General features: G+C 37.9%; 1 protein-coding gene across 15 annotated transcripts in view; it reads right to left on the minus strand.

The window, feature by feature from the left end:
- TENM4 (teneurin transmembrane protein 4) overlaps positions 1-25,429 on the minus strand; it is a 1,564,491-nt gene that overhangs the window by 825,376 nt on the left and 713,686 nt on the right. The window contains exon 1 of one of the 15 annotated variants that reach the window (XM_074535016.1): positions 2,947-2,962. The exons of the other annotated variants lie outside the window; for them this stretch is intronic. The gene's annotated coding sequence lies outside the window, so the exon portion shown is untranslated. Of the gene's footprint in view, positions 1-2,946; positions 2,963-25,429 lie in introns of those variants that run through there. 15 annotated transcript variants of the gene reach the window in all.

The following is a 25,429-nucleotide window of genomic DNA, read 5'->3' on the forward strand; positions in this document are numbered from 1 at the left end:
CTAAACAAACAAACAAAAAAATGCACTTTATTTTATGAAGTTACAGCCTCAAATTAGAAAACTTTTGTTGAGAACTGGAATTTTTCTGTATTTAGATTTTTCGCCCCAAAACAGCTTTTGGAATTTTTCTCTTTACATGCAGACTGGAATTTTCAATGGAAACATCTCTGATTACCTCTATTCGTAATATTTTGGAGCATGGCTTTTGATGCGTCCAAAGAGATCTGTCACTTCTGAAATGCTTGGGACTCATGTCTACAGCAAAAAATCATGCAAACTTCTCCAAATTACATGACTACATGACTGTAAAGTGACTTAAGTAAGCTAATTCATATACACATTGATTTCCTAATAATATGTATTTACATTGCTTCATTAAACCATTAAAAATTAATTTGGAATTAATTTCCTGCAATCTCCCATGCAAACAAATTCTTACAGAAAGAGGTAATTACTTTTCTTTGGGTTGGCATGCAACTAATGTATCTGCCTAGATATTTAGCATGCAATCATTCATGACAGATTAAAAATCTTGAAAGGGTACATGAACAAAACCAGTAAAGATATCAGAGTTTTTTGCCTGTGCTCTGCACAAAAATACTTTCCTGGTGCTTGCCACATTTCAGTAAATACTGGCTAAGCCCTATGGTGAGGAAGCATGGCCATGGATACCGCTGCCCACGCTATAAGATGCAAAGCTTTATAAAGTGTAAAATAAAGTGTAAGGGTTCAAGAATGACAGGTTGTGGCACTTGGTGCTGTGATTTAGTTGACACGGTGATGTTTGGACAAAGGTTGGACTCCATGACCGCGGAGGACTTTTCCAAAGTTAATGATCCCATAAATCTAAAGGTCATTTAGAGGAACTGGCACAGGGTCTGTCCTACACCAAGTTTAGGGTGAGGATGGTGAGGCTCTGGCACAGGCTGCCTGAAGAAGCTGTGAATACCCCATTTCTGGAAGTGTTCAAGGCCAGGCTGGATGGGGCTTTGAGCAACCCATCTAGTTGCTAGTGGATGGTCTCCCTGCCCATGGCAGGGAGCTGGAACAAGATGATCTTAAATGTCCCCTCCAACACAAACCATTCTACAATTCCATGATTCTATGAACTGAGTACAAGTCATGGAAAACCCCTGGCCCTGCTGATCTATCCTTTTTCCTGTGACTACTTCTTTGCTCAACAGGAGGTGACAGTGGAAATAGTATTGCTTTCCTGTTACACCTGAGAAGGTATAATTATAATATTAATTTCCTTTTGCTCCCCAGAAGAAACATATCCCAAAGGAAGGCAGGGCACCATTACCCTCTTCCTCTGGAAAATTGTGCCTCATAAACTGTGCCAACAACTCAGCATTTTTAAAAGGTGGTAATGGAAACAGTATTTTGACTCCTCAACTTGTGTTTTCTGAATGGAAGATGATTGCATTGTGCATGGATCCTTTTGCAATGACTTTTTTCTTTCTGCTGATAGGAGAAGCAGTCTTAGGTGTTTCTGAGGATAAGCAGCAAACACCAGCTTCCAAATCCTGTGTCATAGTTTTTCAGGCAAAAAGTACAATTTTGTCATAATAGGTAATTTAGTTTTCTCATTGCCAAGAGGAATGAATGCAACAATGGATTGCTTTTCTAGGATTGCCTCTGCAAAGGTTTCTGTAAGTACTGCTTTGCAGCGGCCCTGAGCAGAACAAGGTATAGTGTCATCAGAAGCATCTGTTGATTTTGGAGTTTTGGGGTTTTGGTACCAGCAATTGGAGCAAGTGCATATGGCAGTGTGCCAACAATAGTAAATATTAAGTGAGGCTAACTGGTGAGTAGGGTGGAGTGATCATAAGCTGGTGGGGTGTTTGTGTAAGTGGGGGTGTGACAGCTGAGGGCAGTTTGTCCAGAGAAGCTGTAGGTGCCCCATCCCTGCAGGTGTTCAAGGCTGGGTTGGATGGGCCTTTGAGCAACTTGGTCAAGTGGAACGTTCTCTTAACCAAGGGATACCTTGACATGGGGGCTGGAACCAGATAAAGGTTCCTTCCAACCCAAGCCATTCCATGATTCCATGATTCTACAATTCAATGATATGGCTACAGGAGGTACTGGGGGTACAGGCCAAATGCTGCAGAGACTGTAGCGTTTGGGAGTTGACCGAGTTAACAGTGTGTGTGTGTATCTAGAGGGCGCAAGTGGGAAACTTCTGTTCCAGTGCCAGCTACTGGGCAGACAGAGCCCCCTTCCTGAATGGATCCACATTATATATCTATCTATACATAACGGTTTTTTTCCGACAAATGGGCTTTCCACTTGCCAGAGAACAGAATGAGGCCATTGCTGCTGTTTTTGTTCATGTAAACACTGAATTTGCAGAATGTGTTGTTTCATGTGACCAGGCATGTGCCTGCTGGGAGCACATGCCCAGACTTGCTCCTAATTGGACCTGGGGACATGGGGGTCCAGCTCCTCACCTTAGCTGGCCTAACAGCTTCCGCAACCCCTGAATGCTTGCATGTAAATTTGGGTGAAACTACCCATCCAAAGTGAACATTCCAGATGCTTCTCTCTTGTGTTGGATAGGTGATTCTCAAAGGCAGAATGAGTCTCTTGTATTTCAACGACATTGACTGAAGCAATAATGAATAATTCCAAAGAGGCCTCTATTTCCTATTAGTTGTGTGCTCACAAGCAGCAGAGCAGAGAAGGAATGTTGAACATTTTTCAAGCTTTCAGAAACTGGCTTGAGCATCACATCCTGTTCTCCTTGGCTTGCTATCAATTTGCAGCATATCTGAATTTTTTTTACCCTTCATTGATTCTGATGGGTCCAAATTCTCTTGGCTCTGTTCTTTACATATACCCTCCAAAGGACCTTTCTCATTCTGGACTGGCTCAGATCTACAGCTCAGTGTGCTATCTCCTTCAGTCTGCTCCCAGACATGTAAAAGACATTTTTGGGACCCCTACCAGCCATCCTCTTTGTCTGACAGGGGCTTTCCAAAATCTTCTACAAAGCTGTACTTTCTTGCAGATCCTTTACCACTGAGCCTGCTGAAAAAGAAAAAAAACCCTCAAGAAATTGGCCATTGCCTATCAGGCTGACCAAGAAAGAAAATGTTTCTTTCTGTTGTCCTGTCTCTTCGCATGAAGCTGTTTTCTCTTGCCTTACATTTTACATACAAGCTCTGAGAGACAGAGATTGTCATTTTAATCTGTATTTTTCAGTGCTTAGCACAACAGCTCATGACGAGGGCTCTAGGCATTACAGTATATATAAACAGCAGCAACAAAATAAATATGATGCCAGTTCCCAAGCCAAGGCTTGAAAAAACCACCTGGTCACTTCACTTTTCTGGACCTTTATTCATTCAAGGTCAAGGAGGTGAAAGAGCAGAGCTTTCTTAGTAAAATCTCTCAACATTTCCTAACCCAAGTAATGTCTGCAAGTTCTTTTTATTGTTCCTTGTCACATTACAGTTCCACACAGTTAAAAAATATCGTAGAAGCTACAGTTATTATAGTTATTAACATTTTATGGCCTTGTTATTCATACCTTAAGCTCCTTAAAATGAAGTGGTGCATTTTAAGAGAGCAGCATGTATTTAATTGATTTCACTCTAAAAAGGTTGTCCTACTTCAGTGGTTTCCAGTCTTTTTCCTTGGGTTTTGTTTCTATTAATGATGACAATATCAATTTTATGTCTTTAAGAGAAGTGACACAAAACACAATTTTCTTACTGCGCTATCTTGGTTTAAACATCCATGCCTCTTTCATAATCAAACACCATGGAAAGATTTGCAGTGTTCTGAGCTACCTGTTCATGCACATATCCATGTCTGCTTTGAAGTACAGTGTCATGGATTCATTGGCAGTATAATTGTTCTTGAATTATGCACCTTTGCCATGGTGTAAGTATCCTTGGAGAGCTATCAGGAAGTTGCTGATGTCCAACAAGAGAAGTTTATATTACCTAACTTTTAAAACTTTTAAATGCCTATAGAGCAGATACTTGCATTGACAGTTATTTCTTTACAGTCTGCTTCCAACTGCTGAAGAGAAACAGGGCTGCTGACTTGAATAACCTTAGGAATATAGGGGACCTTAAGATTAACCTCCCTCTAGACATGCCCTCTTTTCTTCTTTGAATTTGTGGGAATCCTAAAGTAAAATAGAATCCTACATAGGTCTTGTGTAGTGGCAGCATCTTTGTATGATGAAATTTCTCTGTGTCAAGACCCAAAATCTAAATATTTATCGAACATTTCCCTTTAATGTTGTCCATTTTCACTACAAAGGGACAGGGACTACTACCTTATTCTAAGTGATATACAGATGCAATCCCAGAAGTCTTAATTCACCACCAGGGATTGTAATCACTGAAACATAAAATAAAGCATTCTGGTCACTCAGAAGTTCTGAATAGCAGCTTCCTTATCTGTTCTGACTGAAAGAACTTCAGACACCTACATTTGGACAATGTAAGCTTATATTTCTATGAGATCAGGAAGGTCAAAATCAAAGAGAATGAAAAAAAAAATAGGCAATTGAATTACAGAGCAGTGATAAAGTCAAAGTAGTATATGTTCATTTTATCTTTCCCAGACTGCATGAGTCACTACAATTTTGATACTTCAGTGTACTGGCAGAGATTGATGGAATAGGAAATGGCTACTCATGCATTCATTTTCATAAAAAGGGGCAATGAGAAATGAAAGAAATACAAATGTAACCCCTTTTTTTCTATATCGCATACCCATACACCTGGCACATTTCTGCTGTCTTGGCAGCTTCTGGTGTGGACAAAGCCAGGAGCTGAATGGGGCATGGCTGTTGCCAAACACAAGGAGCCCAACAGAGGGCTTGTACTGTAACTTATGCAACACAGGAAGCGTGTCAGCACAGTGGTTAGGAGGTCATGTAACATCTGCCTGTGTGTTCCCATTGGTCTGAAACCCCAAATATACCCAAAGATTTAAAATACACGAATATATGGCATGGATGTCATTATGGTTTAGTATGGACTTGGCAGTACTGGATTAATGCTTGCCCTCAATGATCTTAAAAATCTTCTCCAATCTAATAAATTCTATCATTCTGTGATTCTAAATGCAGTATTTTCACAGTCTATAACATACTGTATCATTCACACAGCTTTATTATTTCAGGAAATCTCAAGTAATTTAAGACTACCACTAGTTCTCCTTATTTTAAAAGAAAAGAAATTTTAAACTCTGACTGAAGTTTTATATATTTTCCTTGTTCTTCTTCAAGGATATTGCATAAGCACATGTAGGTCAAAGAGAGAGCTGCTAGGAAGAAAAGTGTCTGCCAAATATTTTTGAGCAATGTATTAACATTATTCAAATTCCTTTAAAGAGCAGTCCTTCCCCCCACAGTTTCTTCTTGACAGGTGTCAGTTGATGAAGAGATGAGTGCGGGGGTGGGTGTTCTTGTCTAAAAGGATTTTAAATAATGTTACTGACATTACTTGAATCAAAATTGCTGCCTAAGTAATGTTACAAGGAGTTTTGTCTTTTAAAGCGTATTAAATTATGTTACATTTCTCAGTAGCCCTACCTTTCATACTCACTTCTCCCCTCTATGTGGGATACAAGGATTTGCATTTTTCCGGGTTATCAGATGCCCTAGTGGCACATGATGGGTCATTGTTAATAAATCGAACATTTCACAAACATTGGTCTATAGAGAGACCAGTGAGCCTCAAGGGTCTGAAATACTGGCTTGGTTTGCTGTGCCCCTGTGACAGTTCAGCAGCTCTGTGGCTGTGGAGAGGTCAGGGTCTAGAAACATTGGGTATGAGTGATTGGGTTTGCACTTTAAGAAGTCCTTTAAGAAGAGCTGAGGAATGGAAGAGGATTCCTGTCAGAGAATTTTAAGTGAACTTAATATAACCATATTTATGCTCTGTGCCTTTTCTCTCCCTGCATTTTTTCTGATCTATAATTAATAATAAAAAAAAAAAAAGGAAAAAAGAAAGGGATAAAAACAGAAGTGATTTTCGCCCCCTCTGAGTGACCCTTTTTGAAGTAAAACTAATAGCATTTTTTTTTCCTTAAACTTGCCATAAAACTAGGAATTAGAAACCTGTGATGTTTCTATTGAATTTAATTGTGCATATCTTTTAAGATGTCAGCCAAGAGACTGGTGTAGTTTTATTTCAGAGTGGCAGATGAAATGTTTGAGAAAATTCTATATCTTAATAACTGTTCAAAACTAGATATTATTGTTGATAAATGCAAGAATTGTATTCTACTCAGTTCTTTACAAGGAATATAATGTGAAATGGAAAAAGTAAGAATAATATTCTTTTGAAATCTATATCTGATTCTGCTGGAATAGATCACCACAGAAAAGTTTAGGTCTTGTTGCCATAGTGTCTCTAAACTGATGCAGCAATGTTAGTATTAGACATGTTTGGAAGAAGACCTCAAGATTAAAATATTTTTCCTATGAAGGGTTTTTAAAAGTTGAAATGCTGTGGAACTGGAAGCATTTTTCAGAAATTATTCATGTCCTGTATATAGAAGGGGAAAAAAAAAAGGCATTTTATAGTTCCTAATGGAAAGAGTATAGAGTTTGCTAGACAATCAATATAACTCTGATGGCTTATGATTGAAAGCAGTTGTTTGCTGAATATTCGAGAGATGTTGGTATAAGTATACATAACTTAACAAACCCAAAACAAAAGTTAAATAAAATTAATCTTCAAAAATAAAAAGTCAGAGAAACACTGAAAATGTAAGATGCTAAAAAAACCCCAAACCCAAAACCCAAGTCCCATCTCTGTATAACTTGGATCACTTTAGTAAATTTTCTAGATATATGGAAGAATTCTTCAGCCCCTAAAGAAAGTATTTTATTCACTGTATTTCTTTGTTCTATATGGAATTAATCTGTAAGGAAAACAATCTCTTAGTACATTTTCTTTTCCATAAGCTGAATTTATTAGAGGCTTAGAGATGCTGTTTAATGTTATTAGCAATATGTTGACTGTATAAACAGATAAAAAATTATTTTTGCATTTTTTGTGTGATTTAGAGATTTCATTTTTAATACATATGCAAATATTTATCATATAAATGTGGCAGAAAAAAGATTCCTAGATCTGCTGTGATTTTCTATTAGACAAACAACCACCTAGGCATGTAAATATGCAATGGATGGCCAAGGAAGGGAGGTAGTGAACATAGCAAAAAGTAAAATCTGGAAATTAGTGTTTGAAAGAAGCAGACCTGGTGCCTCTTTTTCTTCTTTTTCTCCACAAAGGTCCGTAAAGGATAAGTCTTTCTACGCATCTGAGAAAGCTGAGATGACCCCAATTTGTTCTAAAATGTAGAATTATTTTGGATGATTTAACTTCACCTTTTCATCCTCAATAATGACTATTTATCTAGTGTTATATCTTTGTGAGGTTCTCTTCAGATATGATGAAAAAGACATGACCTCTGTCTCAGTCAAGAATAACAAGAGACAAAGGAAAGTAGGTGGGGAAAAAGGTTGATAACAAGTAAAGGTAATTGGCTCGCAATTGCACATAAATTTCAGAACATCAGCTTAGCATCAGGACAGAGAAGAAAAGGGGAGTAGTTTAAGTTAAGTGCTAAAAAAAGGCATTTGAAAGTGAGGAAAGTAACCCCCATCTCAACAGACAAAAGTGCACTACAAAACCGTATGTGAAAAAAATTGGAAGACTTGGGGTTGTGACTTTCTAATAATCTGCACATCTTAGTAGGCCCTAAAATTGTCAGAAAACTCGGATAAAAGAATGGATTTCAGATCCCTAGGTCCTTCCCTTATATTTTTCTCCACCCCACTGCTTATGTTTACATGTCTTCTCTTGATATGTAATGCCTGGAAATGCAAAAGATGGACAGCAAGACCGTGTCTAAGCTGTGAGTCTGTGATAATTCATATGTTTGTGATCCCAGCAGACCCCAAAGAATACAAGGAAAGAAAATTTTCTTCTTCTGAAGGCTGTCACACATGAGGGACCCATATGAATCTCTCCTCCATGCTGTCTTCCTTCAGACAACGCTGTTAGCAAGAGATTGGCAGATAAGCATATCAAAGGTTTGGCTTCAATTCAGTGTAAATTTGGAAGAAAGGTTTAGGCATGCATTACAGAGAGAAATCTCTTTGGTCACTCCAGTTCTTTGTACACCCTAACTCACAGAACATTTTTTCAGAACATAAGCTACATTTTGAAATTGGTTCTGAAGTAATTTCTCCCTTACTCTTCCAGGTCTAGATTTTTTCTAGTATCTGTTTTGTTTTTTGTTTTGGTTTTTTTTTTTTTTTTTTTTTTTTTTTTTTTTTACATAGTTGCTAATTCAGCCACAGTTATGTCCAGTTTAAGACCAGTTTAACTTGTGGTTCTAGTTCTTCTCTGATATTTTCCCATCCAGTGTATATATAAAGAGGATTCACAAACTGATCTCACTTTAATAGAAGTTTCTCATTTTCTAGACATTCCAAATAGACCTCTTGTACATCAGACTTTGCACATGTTCCTGCTCAAGTTCATATTTTCAGATGACACCTTTGAAGACTTCTTCTGTACCACCAACATTTAGTTACCATTGAAACACATACCTTCCTATAAGCATCATATTATTCATCCTATTTTCTTGCTCTTCCAGCACCTAAGAATCTTTTCCTCACTTTTCCACAGAAGACTGCAGCTATGGCTACATGTGCATTTTTCACCTCTATGCTGCACTGCTGTTTTTCATTGCCTGCATTGCTGAATGGAAGAAAATAATGTACAGTCTCAGCTAGGTACTGACCTCCCCTATGTATCAAGATGAGCCATAAACATATCTGTTGCTCCCCTGGCTGCTGGTGAACTCTGCTCTTCAAAGCAATTCATACATAAGGCTACAAATACCTTAGAGATTTCCCTTCTAGGTGCCTCAGCAACTACTACAATATTTTCTAACTATTTAAGCATAAGTCATACAGCAGGCAGGAGAAAAAACTCCCTTTCATTGGAGATGAACAGGTTGACTGCACTTCCAGGAAAAATCAGCACTGGACTGAACTACTTCATGGCTGACTGAATCAAGAAGTTTCCTGGCTTGATTAAAATCTTCCATAATAAACAGAATGGAATTTGTGACTACTATCTCCACATAAAAGTTATCTTATGTGGAATACAACTTTGCCCATCAATTAGCTGCTAAACACTCATATATAATGATGACACCCCACAACAAAGATAAAAGAAGTACAATATAGACTCTACTCACTCGAGTGCCAATCAAAGAGGTTTTTTCTTTTCAGATCAGTGCATTTTCTTTTAAGCAGGAAGAACATGAATATTGCAGTGGTCCATGGCATTTGCAGGGATGTCCAAAATGAATATTTTTTAAAATCAATATAGAGCTTCTCTGGAGTCCAGCTGGTGTTTATTAAGCTCTTCCGTTAAAAAAATTGCTAGGACCTTTTCTTGTGTTTGCAAGATGAAAATGAATGAAGATGCATAGCCAAGCAGGAAGCAAAGGAAAAAAGGAATTAAGATCGTCTCTGTTTTAAAACAAATGTTTTTTTGGAAGATTATTTCCCTTTTTTATTAAACCAAGACATTCTCTGTAAACAGAGGTCTCGCAGGGTGATATCTAGAGGGAGTTTCAGGGAATTTTTAACAAAGAGCTGTGTATTTACTTTGATTATACCGAACAAAAGATGGAAAAGTAAATAACTGATCAGTAGCGATCATGTGGAGCTCACTGCCACAAAACAGCCTGGCCAAGCATGTAGCAGGATTCCCAAGGACATGCCCTGTGCTGCCACATGCAGTGGTGGAAGAGTCAACTAGTGTGCACAGTGGTTTGCAAGAAAGCTGCCTACAACGCAACAAAAAAATTGAAAGATAAGGGCATCAGGTTCTTTTCCTACCTAGCAGAGCAAGGGCAGCAAGGAGAGACCCACAGCCAGTGTGTGCATGTCTCATTGCACACAGGTGGGAATTAAGGGACTGCAGGTACTGATGTGGGTACCCACAGTGGTACGGCCAGCACATCTCCAATACGAATGTTGTGAAAATGGGGAAAACAGCTCCGAGAAGAGGGCTGTGTTCTTCTGACTACAGTATCCTGGGAGAAATTTTGTGAACTCAACCCAAGGAAGTTGGAGAAGTCACCATCCATGAAGGGGTGTAAAAGACAGGTAGATGCGGTGCTTAGGGACAAGATTAAAGGGCAGACTTGGCTGTGCTTGGTTAATGGTTTAATTTGTTAATCTTCATTGTTTCCGCCTAAGCAATTCTGTCATTCTGTGGTTCTATAACTCTGTCTGCATACCCATGCATGTGGGTGTGATTAAAACTTTTGTGGAATATTTATGGGAGGATGTCTCAAAAAGCACAGGTGTTGGTTAGCATTTTGCAAGCATCAGATGTTGTGGTTTATTTGTGTTATTGCTGAATTGATCCTGACTGTATAGCTCACTGATTGTGAGATAATGATGTGTCCTTAATGAACTGACATACCTCCTTCATAATGGTTTGATTTTAACCACATGAATTGAGCAAGGTTTTCTTTCCCTGCAACACATGGGAAAGGAGGAATTGGTTTTAAGGCACAATAAATGAATTAATCTTAGGTCAAAAATCAAATCTAAAGAGAATGTGCAGTGATGGGGGGGGGAGGACAAAAAAAATATTAAAATTCTTACTTGTAGTAAATGCACTAATTTTCAAAGTGGTACCTTATGACAGGATGCTTCCAGACCATTTCAGCTAAACAAAAACAGAAAGCCTGTCAGAAATGGCTTTCCCAGGACATTTCTAGGTCATCATCATACAGAAAAGTAGTGGTTTCAAATCGAGTAAATGTCTGCACTTTTTGCTTGGTAAATCACCCTGGCCTCCTAGCTGGAGAAATTCAGACCAGATTTTGGCTCAATACTCCATTTCATGATTTCAAGTCTGTCTCCAGTTGAACTTTAGAAGCATATACTGATGGAAATATAATAAGTACAGATCAAGAAAAAGATAAACACTGATAAAGTCACATATGAACAGAAGCTTCTATGATGATGCTTTTCTGCAGACAAACAAAGTAAATTAAGATGTCAAGCTGTGAGATATCTACCAAATAGGCTACCCAGTAAGTACCAGAATTAAAAGTACAGCCAGAGGTGGTGGAAAAGAAATACACAGAAGCTTAAAAATATATAAATAGAAAGATAGAAAGTAAAAGAATTTGAGAATTCAGAAGTACACCAGAACACCCACTGAGTTTGTTTTGAACTAATCCCATCCATTTCTATTTTTATTTTATTATTTTTTTTCTGAAAACTGTAACCACAGATTCTTTCTTGGTGGCTTTATGCCTCTTTTAGCTACTTAAAAAAATCCCAAAAACATAATCAAAGAATTACAGCACAGCACCACCTATGGTTGATAAAACTCCTCAGAACAACAGTGTTGAGACATAAGTACTCAGGAGAAAATGGACTTTTACTCAAAAATATTAAAGAGCTGAAGTAGCAGTAATGGGAGGGGTGTCTATTGTTAGGGCTACATCCAGGAATAAAACTACACAAAAAGTGTAGCCAAGTGATGCTTATCTAAAGTAAAGGAGGAGGAAAATATTCCACTGACACCAGGAAAGAGTGAATACAATACTAATACGTGCAGTCTAATAGCTACAACAGATGAGTCAGGATATCACCACATTTCATCACATTGCACCTTAAAAAATATCAACATCAGCAAGCCTTGCCACATCTAGCTGTAAGCAGTGATACTCTATATTTTTGGAGGTTTCTGTCAAACCGTTAACTTTGAATAAATACTTATATTATGTAGTAAGTTCAAAAAATGGTAAAACCAAAGCGCTATTTTGCCTAACTGAAAAATGAAATGAAAAAAGCAACAGTTACTGAAACATGCAGATAAAATTCTTGGCCAACTCCTTCCTAAGTGACACACTTTTTCTGCTTTTTTTCTTTTCTCCTTAGCCTTTTCATCCCTGTCTTTAAGAGGATGTATACATGCCATGCCTGATACTCCTGTCATAGTTGTTTGTTTTAAAAAAGACCTAATTCTACTGCTGCACAAAGTTATTTCTTTGTTCACTGAATTATACCTGCTTTGCTTCAGTGTGAATGAAGGGAGTTTTAAACAGCTTCTGAGGATACTACAGAAACAATAACAAAACTGCAAGAGGGTATACATCAGACAGACAGATGAGATGTCAATCCAGAGTTCTAGCAGAAGAGGTTGCCATGGAATTACAGATACTTTGTAGATGTGAATAATGTTATTTTGATGTCTCTTGAATTGGATAAGGAAATATTTGTCAGTAAGCTTGGAGCTTACCTCATCAAGGTTTCTAAAACTGGGTGTGATTCAGAAGACTGAGAGACCCTTGCAGTCTGAAAACTCATGAAGGGGAGAGGAGGGGCAGGCTCTGATCTCTTCTCTGTGATGACCAGCGTCAGAACCTGAGAGAATGACCTAAAGTTGTTTCAGGGGAGGTTTAGGTGAGATATTTGAGATAGGTTCTCCACCCAGAGGGTGGTTGGGCTCTGGAACAGGCTCCCCAGGGAAGAGGTCACAGCACCAATCCTGACGGAGCGTTTGGACACCCTTCTTGGGCACAAGCCACTGTGATCTTTGGGGATGGTGCCTGTGCAGGGCTGGGTGTTGGACTTGATGATGATCCTGACAGGCCCCTTCCAAGTCAAGATATCATGTGTGACTCTCTGTTTGATTCAGGTTCTGCCTATGGTTAGTAGGAAAACAGAGACAAAATGTTCATTATTGTGAGTATTCAGGTTGGGATGTTTTTCTAAATAGCTTCCCTCTGCTGAATACATATAGAAGGAACCTCATCTTGGTGTAAAAGTCTAATTTTTTGGGGTTGAATTCAAGTGAAATGGATTTCACATGTCACTTTATTTTAGGAGGGTATTATTTGACCTTGTACTTGATCTCTGAAGACTAGAATACAGTCAAATAGGTCTCAGATAATCCATCTGAGGACAGAATCAACTCATTAGTGATCAGGTGGAAACTCCAAGTTTAAACAATCTAAGTAAGTGAAAAGCAACAGCATCTCAAGATTGATATAGGATTGTAAAAAACTGAACTTCCACCCTGCAAGATGTGGCAGGATTTGGGTAAAATGTTCTGTGACACCATTTTGGATATTTCCCTTGAAGAGAATGCATACATTACTCATGATCAGGCATTCAACAGTATAATAGCAAGCTAATATCCCCTTCAGTTTGGGGCTATATTTAATAACATGCCCCAACATCAAATTTCTTTTTAACCAATTGGTTTCAATGTAGATCATCTGAGAGGAAAATGAAATTTGTTGCAGAAGTAGCTGTTCAGGTGTGTGTAACCTCTGAGCTGTAGTTTATGATTGCTGTAGTTTAGCTGTAGGGAAAAATATTTTACTACTTTTGATCATACCAAAAAGAAAGAAAAATCCAGGGAAGGTGACAGCCTTGTTCATCAAATGAAGGCACACAATCTTCAAGTCAGTGAATGATGCCAAGTAATGGCATACAGAAGATCATTTCAGTGACACAAAGAGAAGAGGAAGAATAATTCTTTTGTTAATTACAACAATTAAATTCTGATGGATAGAACATTTAATGGTACAAAATAATTACAGAAGGATTGCCTAACTTAGTTATTTGACTACTTAAAAATTTGAGAGAGAATCTTTTCTACTCTGCAGGATGCACTGTTCTATTTCACGTGCTGGTAAGGAAGATGTACCAGCAGGTGATTTGGTTATCTTAAAGTCCTTGAGAAACAGAAACCTGAATCTGGGTGGGCCTCATGGGTATCTAAAAACCTATGAGAGGTGGTTTTTCAGTTTCTCAGTCACTTCAAGACAGGAAATACCCAATTCCACAAAACACCCTGCTGTGACAGGAAGAATATTTTTCAAGAGCATGTAGCCATAGGACAAGGAGGACTGGATTCAAACAATGGGCAGATTTAGAAGAGATATTGGGTAAAAATTCTTCACTGTGAGGCTGCTGAGGCATAGGAACAAATTGTCCAGATAGCGTGTGAATGCCCCATCTCTGGAAGTGTTCAAGGTCAGGTTAAATGATGCTTTGAGTAACCTGGTCTAGTAGAAAGTGTCCATGGCAATGGCAGGGAAGTTTGAACTAGATGACCTTTAATGTCTCATCCAACCCAAACTGTTATATGATCCTGTGACCCTTTGACATCAACAGTAAAAATGCAGTTGGAAATGGCTGCAGGTTATAGTTCCAGTCTGAAAAAAAGCAATATGGCAGGATTTTTCTATAGGCATTCTTCTCATATAATGAGGAATTGGAGAAAAAAGATAAATAGCTTCTCATCAGTAAGCACAGTCACCTCAGCTAAAGAGAGAAAAAAATCTATATAGTGTATTCTGAAAAAGCAATAACCATATTGTATTTCTTCATCTAACTGAAGTTTTCAGAAGACAAAGCTTGAAACTTAAAAAGACAAAAGATCAAAGAAAATTAAGTAGCCTGAATTTACATCAGGGACCAAAGTGAAATCTTTTCTGAACAAGTGATTATCAAATTACAGACCTGTCACTATAATTTCCTGAAAGGGTCACCACCTTCTCTTGTTCCTGACAGACAAAGAAAGTGTGACAGGTTTGATCAATATTTCAGTTAACAAAACAGTTGGCTAATAAGAGGACTTATGACAAAGGTTTGTTTCAAGGCAATAAAATAAATATTTTTAAAATATGTGTTTTGATTTCCTTGTTTTGTTTTCCTTTTCTAGTTTGTTTAATAATTTTCATTAATCTGCATTTTCCTTTTTCAAGCTTGAGATATGTGTATTCAAGACTAAATTTGACAAGATATGCAAAAAAGAATAATCAGGAGGCTATGTAAACTAAAACAAGAACATTTTTGGTTATCTCTCAGTTGTAAAAGGATAGCTATGTTGAAAGAAAATTTTAGCACATTAAATGTAAGTCCATGACACTTTTTACCGCATCTGATTCATAGAGGTGAGCACAAAGGTTACAGGACAAAGTAGGCAGATCTGTCCAGCAGATGCTAATATCCATTGTTAAATTATTTTTCTTATATTAGCAGTGTTCGAATTCCAGATGATGAAACTCCACAGAACCTTGAGCAATTTTATAATACTTTTAAATCTTGTGGTGACTTCTTTTAACCTAGCACCCTACTTTAAAAAGCCAAATCCCTTTCCTTTAGGTTTCCAGAGACCTCTCAGGGAAGTGAATTTTAGTTCAAGGCAAATTCATGGAGTCTGACATTGAAACCTTTTAGTCTTTCTTCCTTTGAGAGCATAATTTATTTGTTGCATGAGGGTGGGGTCTCTCAAAAGGGAAATGTATGTGCATGCCAGTGGTGCACTGCAACAAGAAGAGCACTGAAACAGCTGCACAGGCCTCGATGATATCCTAAGCCCTGTCTTTGCAGACTCTGTCCCTTTACTGCGGCCCTTACCAGTGCTTGTTCCATCACAGCTGGATTTAGAGGACAGCATTAGAGTTTCCACCTATTCTGCCATGCACAAAGAATTCTGAAAAGGATTAGATCGCTGATTTCTCCTTCTGTGTAGTCATAACATTTAAAACCTTTGCTTTTGCTTCTCTGTGGGTTCCTGTACCCTACAGCTTACCACATTTCAGTGTCTGCAGGGGTTCGTATTGTACTCCGAGCTTTGTGTAATGTTGTAATGTTTCCATAAAGCCATTATGTGGAAGATTGTTGCAAACTTTGTTTTTCATTTTTCTACAGCGCTTTTGTGTGACACTTATTTATATACCTTATTATGCATTGTAGTCCCTAGTGATCATTTTTCATAGTGATCTAACTTGTCTGGTATTCTTCCCCTAAAGGTTCTAAACACAGTGGCTCTAAACAATCTCAAGGCTTTAAAGCTGAGCTGTTCTGATGCAGCATTCAGCAGCTAAAGCTTTCCACTTGAGCTGTCATCTTAGTGCGTGGAGTGGCAGCTGCAGCTGATTCGACTCAACATTTTATGTGACAAAAGCTGTGCTTCTGGGAAGAAAAACCACCCCAAAAGATGCCTCTGGGCAATGGCACACGTTGGTCTCGAAGAGCAAGCCAGGTTTGTGCAAGGCTACAGATGAACCTCCGGCCACCTCGGCTCCAACCTGTCAGGGATGAGCTGCAAACTTTGCTTTGTCAGAGAATGCTGAACCTGAGTTACACTGATGTGACCAAAACCAGGGTGTCTAAATAGGAGATGGCCCCATTTGTAAAATATTTGTGTCCAAGCTTGCTACAAGTCAGTGAAAAATTATCTTAACAAGAGCTGCACCCTATAAACTTTGCTAGATATCCAGTATATACATATATATATATATATATATTTTTTTTTTTTTTAAGCACACATTATTATGTTAAGTCATGACAAATTCATTCTAGGGAAAAGGAAGAGAGATGAGATGGAAGGGAAAACAGGAGTTAACATTTTGGTGGCTTCTGTTTGTGTTTATGTTCCCACCCCCTATGGCCTTTACTTAATGCCTTGAGAAACCTTTTATCGAGCCAGAAGAATGCCAGCCCCAGCGGGTTATGGCAGGGCTCATGTTGTTTGATTCAGACTCTCATGCTGATTCAAATTACTTTCTATCACACATCAAAGAAACCTCCAGAATTTGTCATGTTCAAATTACTGCGCTATTCCTGGGTGTTGCTTATTACCATCAAACCCTCAAAGGCTCCAGACTCAATTAGTTGTTTCATTTTATAACAGCCTTTAGCATCCATGTATTCATGCATGAATCCATCCCTCCCTCCTTGTAGATTCTGAGGGCTATCTTCAACAAAGCTCCCTCTAAAACTTATACCCTCAATGGCTCAAATGGACAGGGTTTTCAACAGGGAAAATTCCACAGAGAGTGCTAAGGATTTTGCTAATCACTAGACCTCACATAGTTCAAGTGGATACCCAAAACTTTCCCTGGAAGACAAATTGCCTTAAAGGCCATTTATTTTGCTCGACTTTGGTTATAAAAATTTTGGGCAGTTTAAAAAACCAAATTGCTTAAATTCCCTGTGATTACAGTGAAGAGATACTGGCATCAGTACTGAGCAATTAATTCCTTTCAAGACTAGATATCTGAGATATTTAGGATAGATTGCCTGTAGAGGTGCTATATTCTCTGTGTTGGCTGTAGATAATTACCTTCGATGACTAACTTTCATATGGATAAAATTAGATGATGTGATGATAGACTGACCTTGCACAGGAGTGGCAATTTCAAAAGCCTATGAGCATTTGGTTGTACAAACAATGAGATATAAACATGAGGCTTTGGTAATAACACCGATATTTACATACTTCACATTTTTCAGATCACTTGAAAACATCAAATAATTGCTGAGTTCTGACAGTTTTGTGCTGGTTTAATTTTTTTTTTTTTTTATACTTGAGGCTGATTTAAAGCTCATCAGATGAAATAGACTGAATCTAGCTGCTACATCTCAAGGCCCACATTACCTATATATGTGTTGATTTTCATGCCCGAGATAAAGGAGTGTTAAAGAACACTGGCAAGCCCTTAAGTCATACAGAGTTCTGAGGAAGATCTACAACATGTTTTCCTTAAAATGGGCATTCAGAAAGCACCACAAAGACTTCAACACTCTAAATGTAATTTTTTGTTTTCTTTGAAAAACACAGTAGTACATTGATGTTCAGAAACAGAGTAATTTATACAGTACATAAAAAATTAAGTTGTTTTAATATAAATGCCCTCCTTGCTCATTGTGCCATCTCCCTCCTTTCCCCTTGTTTATTAATAAATCATATCTGGCTTTGTGGCATGTAATTCTTCCAATGGATTCCTCACAATCCCCTCAAGGTCAAAGGTCTATAAATGCTCCATTCTCATTGTTTGAGAGATGAAAATGGGAACCCCATTTCATGGTAAGATTATGGAGCACTTGCTGCACCTCAGCTCATTTCAAAAATCTGACCCTTTACTTCAGCATTCTTGAACTTTAGTATTTTCCTAATCTCACCTGGTGATCAATGCCATTTGCTTATGGTCTCCTGCCAATGACTATTGAATTCAAATAAAAATAATAACAGTATAGAATACCCATATAATGGTTAAAAAAGTGATCATGGTGTAAACCTGTCTTGCCTATCCAAAATGCAGATTCAAACATTCCAGGGAATCCCCTCAGTACAGAATTCCAGAAAAAGTTAAGAGGAAACTGAGTGTTTCTCCCAGAGCCACCTGAGCTATAATCAAACTATAAGAAAGAATAAGTAAATGAAAAGGTGAAAGCATCTTCACATGACCAGAGGTACTTGGATTTTTCTGTAGCTGGGTTAAATTTCCTCTGAAAGATTTCCACACCAAGAAACTTGTGAAACCCCTGTCTGCTCCTGGAGCACAGACCAACAGAAGTGTCAAAGACTTCACTATATTTAGTTGGATTTGTTAGCTTGTATTTCTTGGTCCCAGTGTAGACACATATTTGGCTTTGTGATGAATTGAAATGATGTGAACTGCATGGCATTTGATCTAAGACAGAGTATGTGATGGATGCAGGGGTATCAAATAGTCTATGACAGATGTGAAGCATCTGACAGGGAGAAAAAGCTGTTCCATATCACAAGAGAAGTTTCTGCATTATTTCTCATTTAATGTCATTGTTTAACTCCAGATGGCAACTATGCACCATGCAGTCACTGTCTCTATTCCACCTCCAGGGGGATGAGAAGAATTGGAGAAACAGGTAAAATCCGTGATTTCAGATAAGAAATTTAAAATTGAAATTTTAAAAGAACACTAATGATAGCAATGTATTATTGAAACAGAAAAATAATAATAATGATGATGATGATAACAACAAAAACCAGGGAAAAAATGAAAGAGAGGACTAAAACCCAAGACAGACAAAGGATGCATAATACCACTGCTCACCCGCTGACAAATGCCCAGGTCATCCCCAGCAGCAATTGACCAACTCCTCTCAGTTTATATACTGATGTGATGTTCTATGGTGTGGAATATCCCTTTGGCCACTTTGGGTCAGCTGTCCTGGTCATGCTCCCTCACCGCCTCTTGTGCACCTGTGCATGGGAAGCTGCATTCAGGGTTAGCACAACTTAGCAAAGACTAGAACATCAGTGTGTTAGCAACACTGTTTTCATACTAAGCCCAAACCCTACAGCACTATATCAGCTACTTTAGAAGAAAATTAACTATATCCCAGCAAAAACCAGGACACAAGCTGTCATATTCCCTCCAGAATCTCATGTTTCTCATCATCTTGATGCCATATTCAAGTTCTAGCAAATAACAAGAAGGAAGAATCTCAAAGAGGAAGGGAATCAGATCAGAATCAAGAACCAGTGTTAACAGGCAGCAGTGAGGGGTATGTTTGCCCAACATCAGAGTGGAAGTGTGGGTTTTTATGAATAATTACAGAAACTGAAGTAACCTTTCAGAAAAAAAAAAATCTGAAAATTTCCTAGTAGAAAAATACAGGAGGTATTTCAGCTGATGTGCAATGGCAGAGAAATATTAACACTGCTTCTTGTATCTGGCAGCTTAAGCACTGCTCAGAGTACTGCAGACTGTACACATTTATGATGTTTATTCTCCAAGGTTAAACTTCACATTTTCTTAACATTTATAAAATATACTCCCATTTAGAAACAATACAATGGAATAAATATGAAAAATATTAATACAACCATTCATATTTAAGAAGAAAAAGTGCTTCACTGCTTTTGGTCTTTTAAAGATAATGTTTTTCTGTATTTACTTCCAATATAATGTAATCACATAACTTCAGCACCTGCTGTCCAGAGTCCTTGGGGTTAGGTGAGATACAGACAACAGCCTTGGTAAATACCTCAGCTTTTCTGTCCTCTTACTTTTTACCAGGATATAAAATAAAGCAGCAGAAATTTCTTATCTTCCTAGTAAAATGCTGTGAGTAATAACTAGCAAATGCCTGCAAGGTTCTAAGAACTTTAATCCTATTTACTGGAGAGGTCAAACTCTTGTGCTTCCAAGAGGAAACAAAGATTTTATAATGTGAAAAAACCAGAGATTTGTTCCAATGCATACATTAGTCCTGAGGAGAGACAATTATCCTTTCAAGCTCATGGCAAAGAATTGTAATGTGTGGTAGATAATTTGATACAACTGTATGTGAATTAAGATCAAGCAGTTTTTCAACGCTGTTTGTTATTTAAATCCATGTTTCATTGCAAGGCTGTGTACATCTTTCTGCCTTTGCTCCAAGACAGTTCAATAGAATAAGCTCAGATCTGAAGGTGCTTCTGTTCTCAGTGAGGTCTACCTTGTTCTCTTGAGAAAGAAAACCAGCTCTGTCAAAACCCCTCAGAGAGCAAGTGGAATGGGCACAGATGTATGTATATACATTAATCAGCCCTCATTAATGTACATGATAACTTTAATTTTTGTGCTAACCAGTTCTCACTGGGGCAACAAAAAAAGCAAAAGGTCATGTGGTAGTATATTGTAGCTGTGGGACAGAGACCAATCCTCCTGTGTAACCCCACTAAGTGACAAAATAATTGAATGGAGATTTTTCATGGAGTTGCTGGTATACAGCAACTCACTATCTGACTGTCAAAAGGTTAAGAGCAATGATATTTGTTGATTGAGAATCTTTGAATAAATGAAGCGTCTCAGCCATGCAACCTCTGCCCATACACTCAAGCTCAAGAAAATCCTTCCAAGTTAAGCTTCTAATGAATTTAATGTTCTCAGGCTACACAGGCGCTATACACAACTTAATACATAAATTAGGTAACAAAAGTCTACTTAAAATGTATTTAATCTCACCTGCATGAGAACAGATCAGTAAAATGGTAGACAGTATTGTTCTTAGGCATTCACAACAGTCGTGATAAACTGGCATCTCCTCACTTTGGTTTATTTTAGCTTACATAGAACCCATTGGAAATGAAGAGTGAAAAACAATATGTAAGCAGTGTATTCTTTTACATTGTTGTCATATTCCATTGTGTCATTTCAGCTGATATTAAGAGTTGTCAGATCATATTAATGCTATAAGTCAAGGAAATAGTAATGGGATGAGACATACCAGATACAGATACCAGGAGCTAAATCACAATTCATTTGCATGTCTTCATCGACTTCATTAGTTGATTGGTATCTCACCATGATCACAGCAGTCTTCAGAAAAATAGAAATATTTTGCCCAAGAACATGTAGTTCGAGTATCAGTACTGAGAAGTTAGACTACATATTACGAAAGATGCTAGTTTTAGATAAGTGTATATAAATATATTTTTGAATCTTAAGCTCTGAGAGACCTTTTTTTTTGTAATAATACTGTCCTTAAGATAGCTTTTCATGTTCAGTAACTCTAAGGGGTTTTAGCTATTCAATAAAGAGTCTCATCAATGGGATTCTAAAAAACTATACAGAAAAGGCATTTATGAGTAGAATACTTGTAAATATAGAGATTTTCAAACTCATCTGATGTTTTAAATTCCATTGACAGTCTGGAAAACAAATTTGTTGGATTTGGGATGTTTTCTAGTGGTTTGGTTTTGTTTGGTTGGGTTATTTTTTTTTTAAATTGATTTTATGTAGAATAGAATCAGAGAACCTAAGAATAATTTAGGTTGAAAGAGGCCCCTATGATCATCATTGAGTCCAGCTGTGAACTTAGCCCTGCCAAGCCCACCACTAAAACTCGTCCTCGTTTTCCACATCTACACATCTTCTGAATACCTCCAGATACAGTGACTCCACTGCTGCCCTGAACAGCCTGGTGCAGTGCTTGATAACTCTTAATAATTTGTCTATATTTACATTGTATGCAAATGTATCCTGAGGTGTATTTTGGTAGCCATCTGATTTCCATACTATTCAAAGAGAAATTTGAAGATTTTTCATCCTCTTCCAAAGTCAGAGTTTTGCAAAATAATCAGACACTTAAATATCAGTCCCTCTGATGTGGCTGCTTACACACATCTCTTCGACAGATCTGGGGTGGATCAGGTACAACAGCAAAACAAAAGCATCTACTGCATCCCCAAAGCTGTGCCGAGGTGTCCAAGCCAGGATTGTTTTCCATATTGCTTCAACTATTGGCAAAATGATTGACAAGAGGGTTTATCATCTTTCTTGAGCAAGTTCATCAGTGACTAACAGTCCTCCTGATAATCACTGAAATACCGCACCAAAACAATTCAGCTATTAATTTGTCAGATCAGAGTATTATTCTGAGTCATAAGGCAAATTCATTTTATTTGAATGTCAATTAATAAAACAAGGAGAAGGGAAAAGAGACCCAGGCTTAATAAAATCTCTCATTAGTCTATTAATGTAACTGTAAACAGAAATTTTTCTCATTCTATTGTTTAAATTTATTATATTACTTGGCTTCTTAAATAGAGGAGTTTATATTAAAAAAAAACCAAGAAAACAAAACCCAAACCAAAACCACCAAACACAACCTAGTCCAGGGAAGTGTATGAGTTAGGGGAGAAAGCCTTAGAATTTTTGGGTAGCATATCTGATTTCAGAAGCTACTGATGAGGAGCTACTGATGAAAATCTCTGTTCATGGAAGCCAGCAGAAGTCAAAGGCACCCTCCTCTCCCCAGATGATGTTAACAGGCATTTTATGAATTCTTCAGTGAGCAGATGATTCCCTTAGCACACTTTGGGCAGACATATGCAGCGGTCTACAAAATGGCCACATTGGACTTATCTCTGTTATTTCACAGCAGCAGCAGCAGCAGCAGCAGCAGCAGCTCTACCCCATGACCTGTCACTTCTCTCTCATCTTATATCCCAAGTGCATGTCTATGCATGATGTCAGTTAATAGAAATTACTCCAGAGACTCCTAACTTGCAGTGTATATGTGGAATATCCAATCTGGGCAAGTAATTCCTGGTTCTTAATCTCTAGTAGTGGGTTTGCCCCTTACAGGACCTGAGGAGAAGTGGCTCCTGCAATCAGAGGGAGCTGCTGTCTGTGTTACATATCTTAGACTCAATTAATGGCATGCCAAGTGCCCCTTGCTTTGTCAGACATGTCTGTTCCTACTGCCCGAGAGCTCTTAGAGATAATTGATTCTGGCACTTCTATTACTACCCAGAAACACAAAGGCATATTTTTTACATTCACTCAGACAGTGATTCCTGGAGAACGGTTTTCCTACAGGATAATTCTTGCACTACCTAATTGTGCCTTTGCTGAGGATGAGTGCAGACATGGCACTCAAATAACAGGGTGATGAGTGCAACATAAGAGTGATAGATTCAGCATGCTTTTTGTTTCAATTTTCTTGTTTCTATACATCTTCCATATTCAGTCAACGAGACAGCCTTTAAATTGAAGAAATTCCTAGTACTCCAACATCTAGAAAAAAAATTATCTGATATCTTCTTCCTTTTTTATTCTCTCTTTTCTGTACTTTTTTTCACTTGTAACTAAACATGGGTGAGAACCAGCTTCTAAGTTACAAAATGTCATAGATGTCACAAGTAAATAAAGACAATAATGTATGTGCATTCACAAGTAATTTCGTCACAGAATATTTGTGGGATGCAGAGATACAAGTACACACAAAACCTCTTCATTTGGTATTATTAGTCATGATTTCCTTGTCCAGCTGAGTGCTTGCACACACAGAAAAATGCTTGTGCTATGAGAATTAAAGAAATGGGAAAGAATTGGAAGAGATGGATTTTTGGTGCTTACGTAAAGGTAAATGTCCAACATGTAATTAATTTTCCTGCCAGTTCCTTAAGACTAAAAGCTTATGAATATAAATTTTATCAGTGACTTTTCTGTGATGTAGTGGAAGGAAGAACTAACAGCACTGTATTTGAACAATGCAAACTTAGATCAAAATTTATTTTCCAAAGCTAATAGGCCAAATATTCACAAAAATCTTATTAAATTACAAGTGAAAATCTACATGCAGACAATGAACTGCACATGTCCACAAAGAGTCATTGATACTCCATTTCTCCTATTATCCATAGGCACAAGCCTATTTGCTCATAAATAATTGAATATGGGTCAAATTCACAGCAGCAGGAACGTGACTAAGCTAAGAGATTTAGTCCTTACTGGGATCTGCTGCCTTGTGCTTCTATCTGAACACAGAATGCACTGCTCCCTCAATACTTCAGCTTGAGAGGCTGAGTTCAAACCCTTGTAACTCAGATTTATACGAGGACAGAGGACTGGGAAGAGTTTGACTAGTGGAAATGGCTACTGAATCTTCATCTTCAGCTATCCAAGCAAGACCAAGCAAAACCTACTTTTTAAAAAATATATCTGGATGAAGCAAGCCCCTTTGGTGTTTCAAGAGCATAAAAATCACAAACTGCTTGAAAATACTGGTCCATCTCCAAAAGATGGGCCGAAGTACAATTTCTTGTGCTGTCAGAAATCTTTCAGTAGAGTTATTTGAAATGTGGGCTGAGGAAGATCAGAGGCATATGGAAGATACTTTAAATCATTTGAGTAGGTGGTTCTCTATGACTTGGGGTAATTGTATGAACCTCACTGTTCCCCTGCTGCCTCTGCCTCACAGACTCCTTTATTTCTCTCTTTTGTCCCTCAGAGAGTATGAAAGAAGGAGATGTTTTGGTAGCCTCAGCTTTTCCAGGGGATGGGGCCATAATGGGAGATGTGTGCACAGAAAACACAATGGACAGAAATACAATGTTACAAGACACTTGCTCATTGAGTTTTTTTCTCTCTCTCACCATGCCTGAACATGGATATCCACACAAAAGACTGCTAAGCAGGGATCACAGGAAGAAAATGACTCCTAACAGTGAGACATGAGAAAATTATACCTGCATAGCCACAGAGTTATTTTGTACATTTTATTTGTGAGTTGCTGTTTTTAAATACTGAGGGAATTTACGTCTGTTGATAATTAGAGATGTTTATGACATGCATTATGAGTAACTCTCCACACTGGCTTTTGGAAACATGTGAATTCATGTTAATGGCTTGAGTTTGCTAACAATTTACAGGCAAATACTTACCACTCTAAAACAGCACTTACTCATTTGTTCTTCATATTTTTAATTTTATGTGTATCTCTGCCTGAGATCCAGAAATTACTTACTCCATCACCCATGCTGCCTCTCCTACTTAAAGATGTAAATGTGTCCCAATTGCACAAGATATTTAGCATGTGCTTAATTTTAAGTGTATGAATACTCCTACTGAGGTAAATGGGACCACAGCTAAGAGCTAAGGCTTACACTTAAATTGCTTTTTCAAAGCTAAGGAGAGCACAGACTTGGCTTCCTGAATCCTGCACTATCCAGGATTTTGCCTCATGAATTAGTGCTATGTTGTTGTGTAAATCCTCCATTGAACATCATCCTGCCAGGTTCTCTCATTTCTCGCTTGTTTTCCTGAAGTGTCAAGCATCTCATTT

The sequence above is a fragment of the Zonotrichia albicollis genome, chromosome 2, assembly GCF_047830755.1.
Source record: "Zonotrichia albicollis isolate bZonAlb1 chromosome 2, bZonAlb1.hap1, whole genome shotgun sequence".
NCBI lineage: Eukaryota > Metazoa > Chordata > Aves > Passeriformes > Passerellidae > Zonotrichia > Zonotrichia albicollis.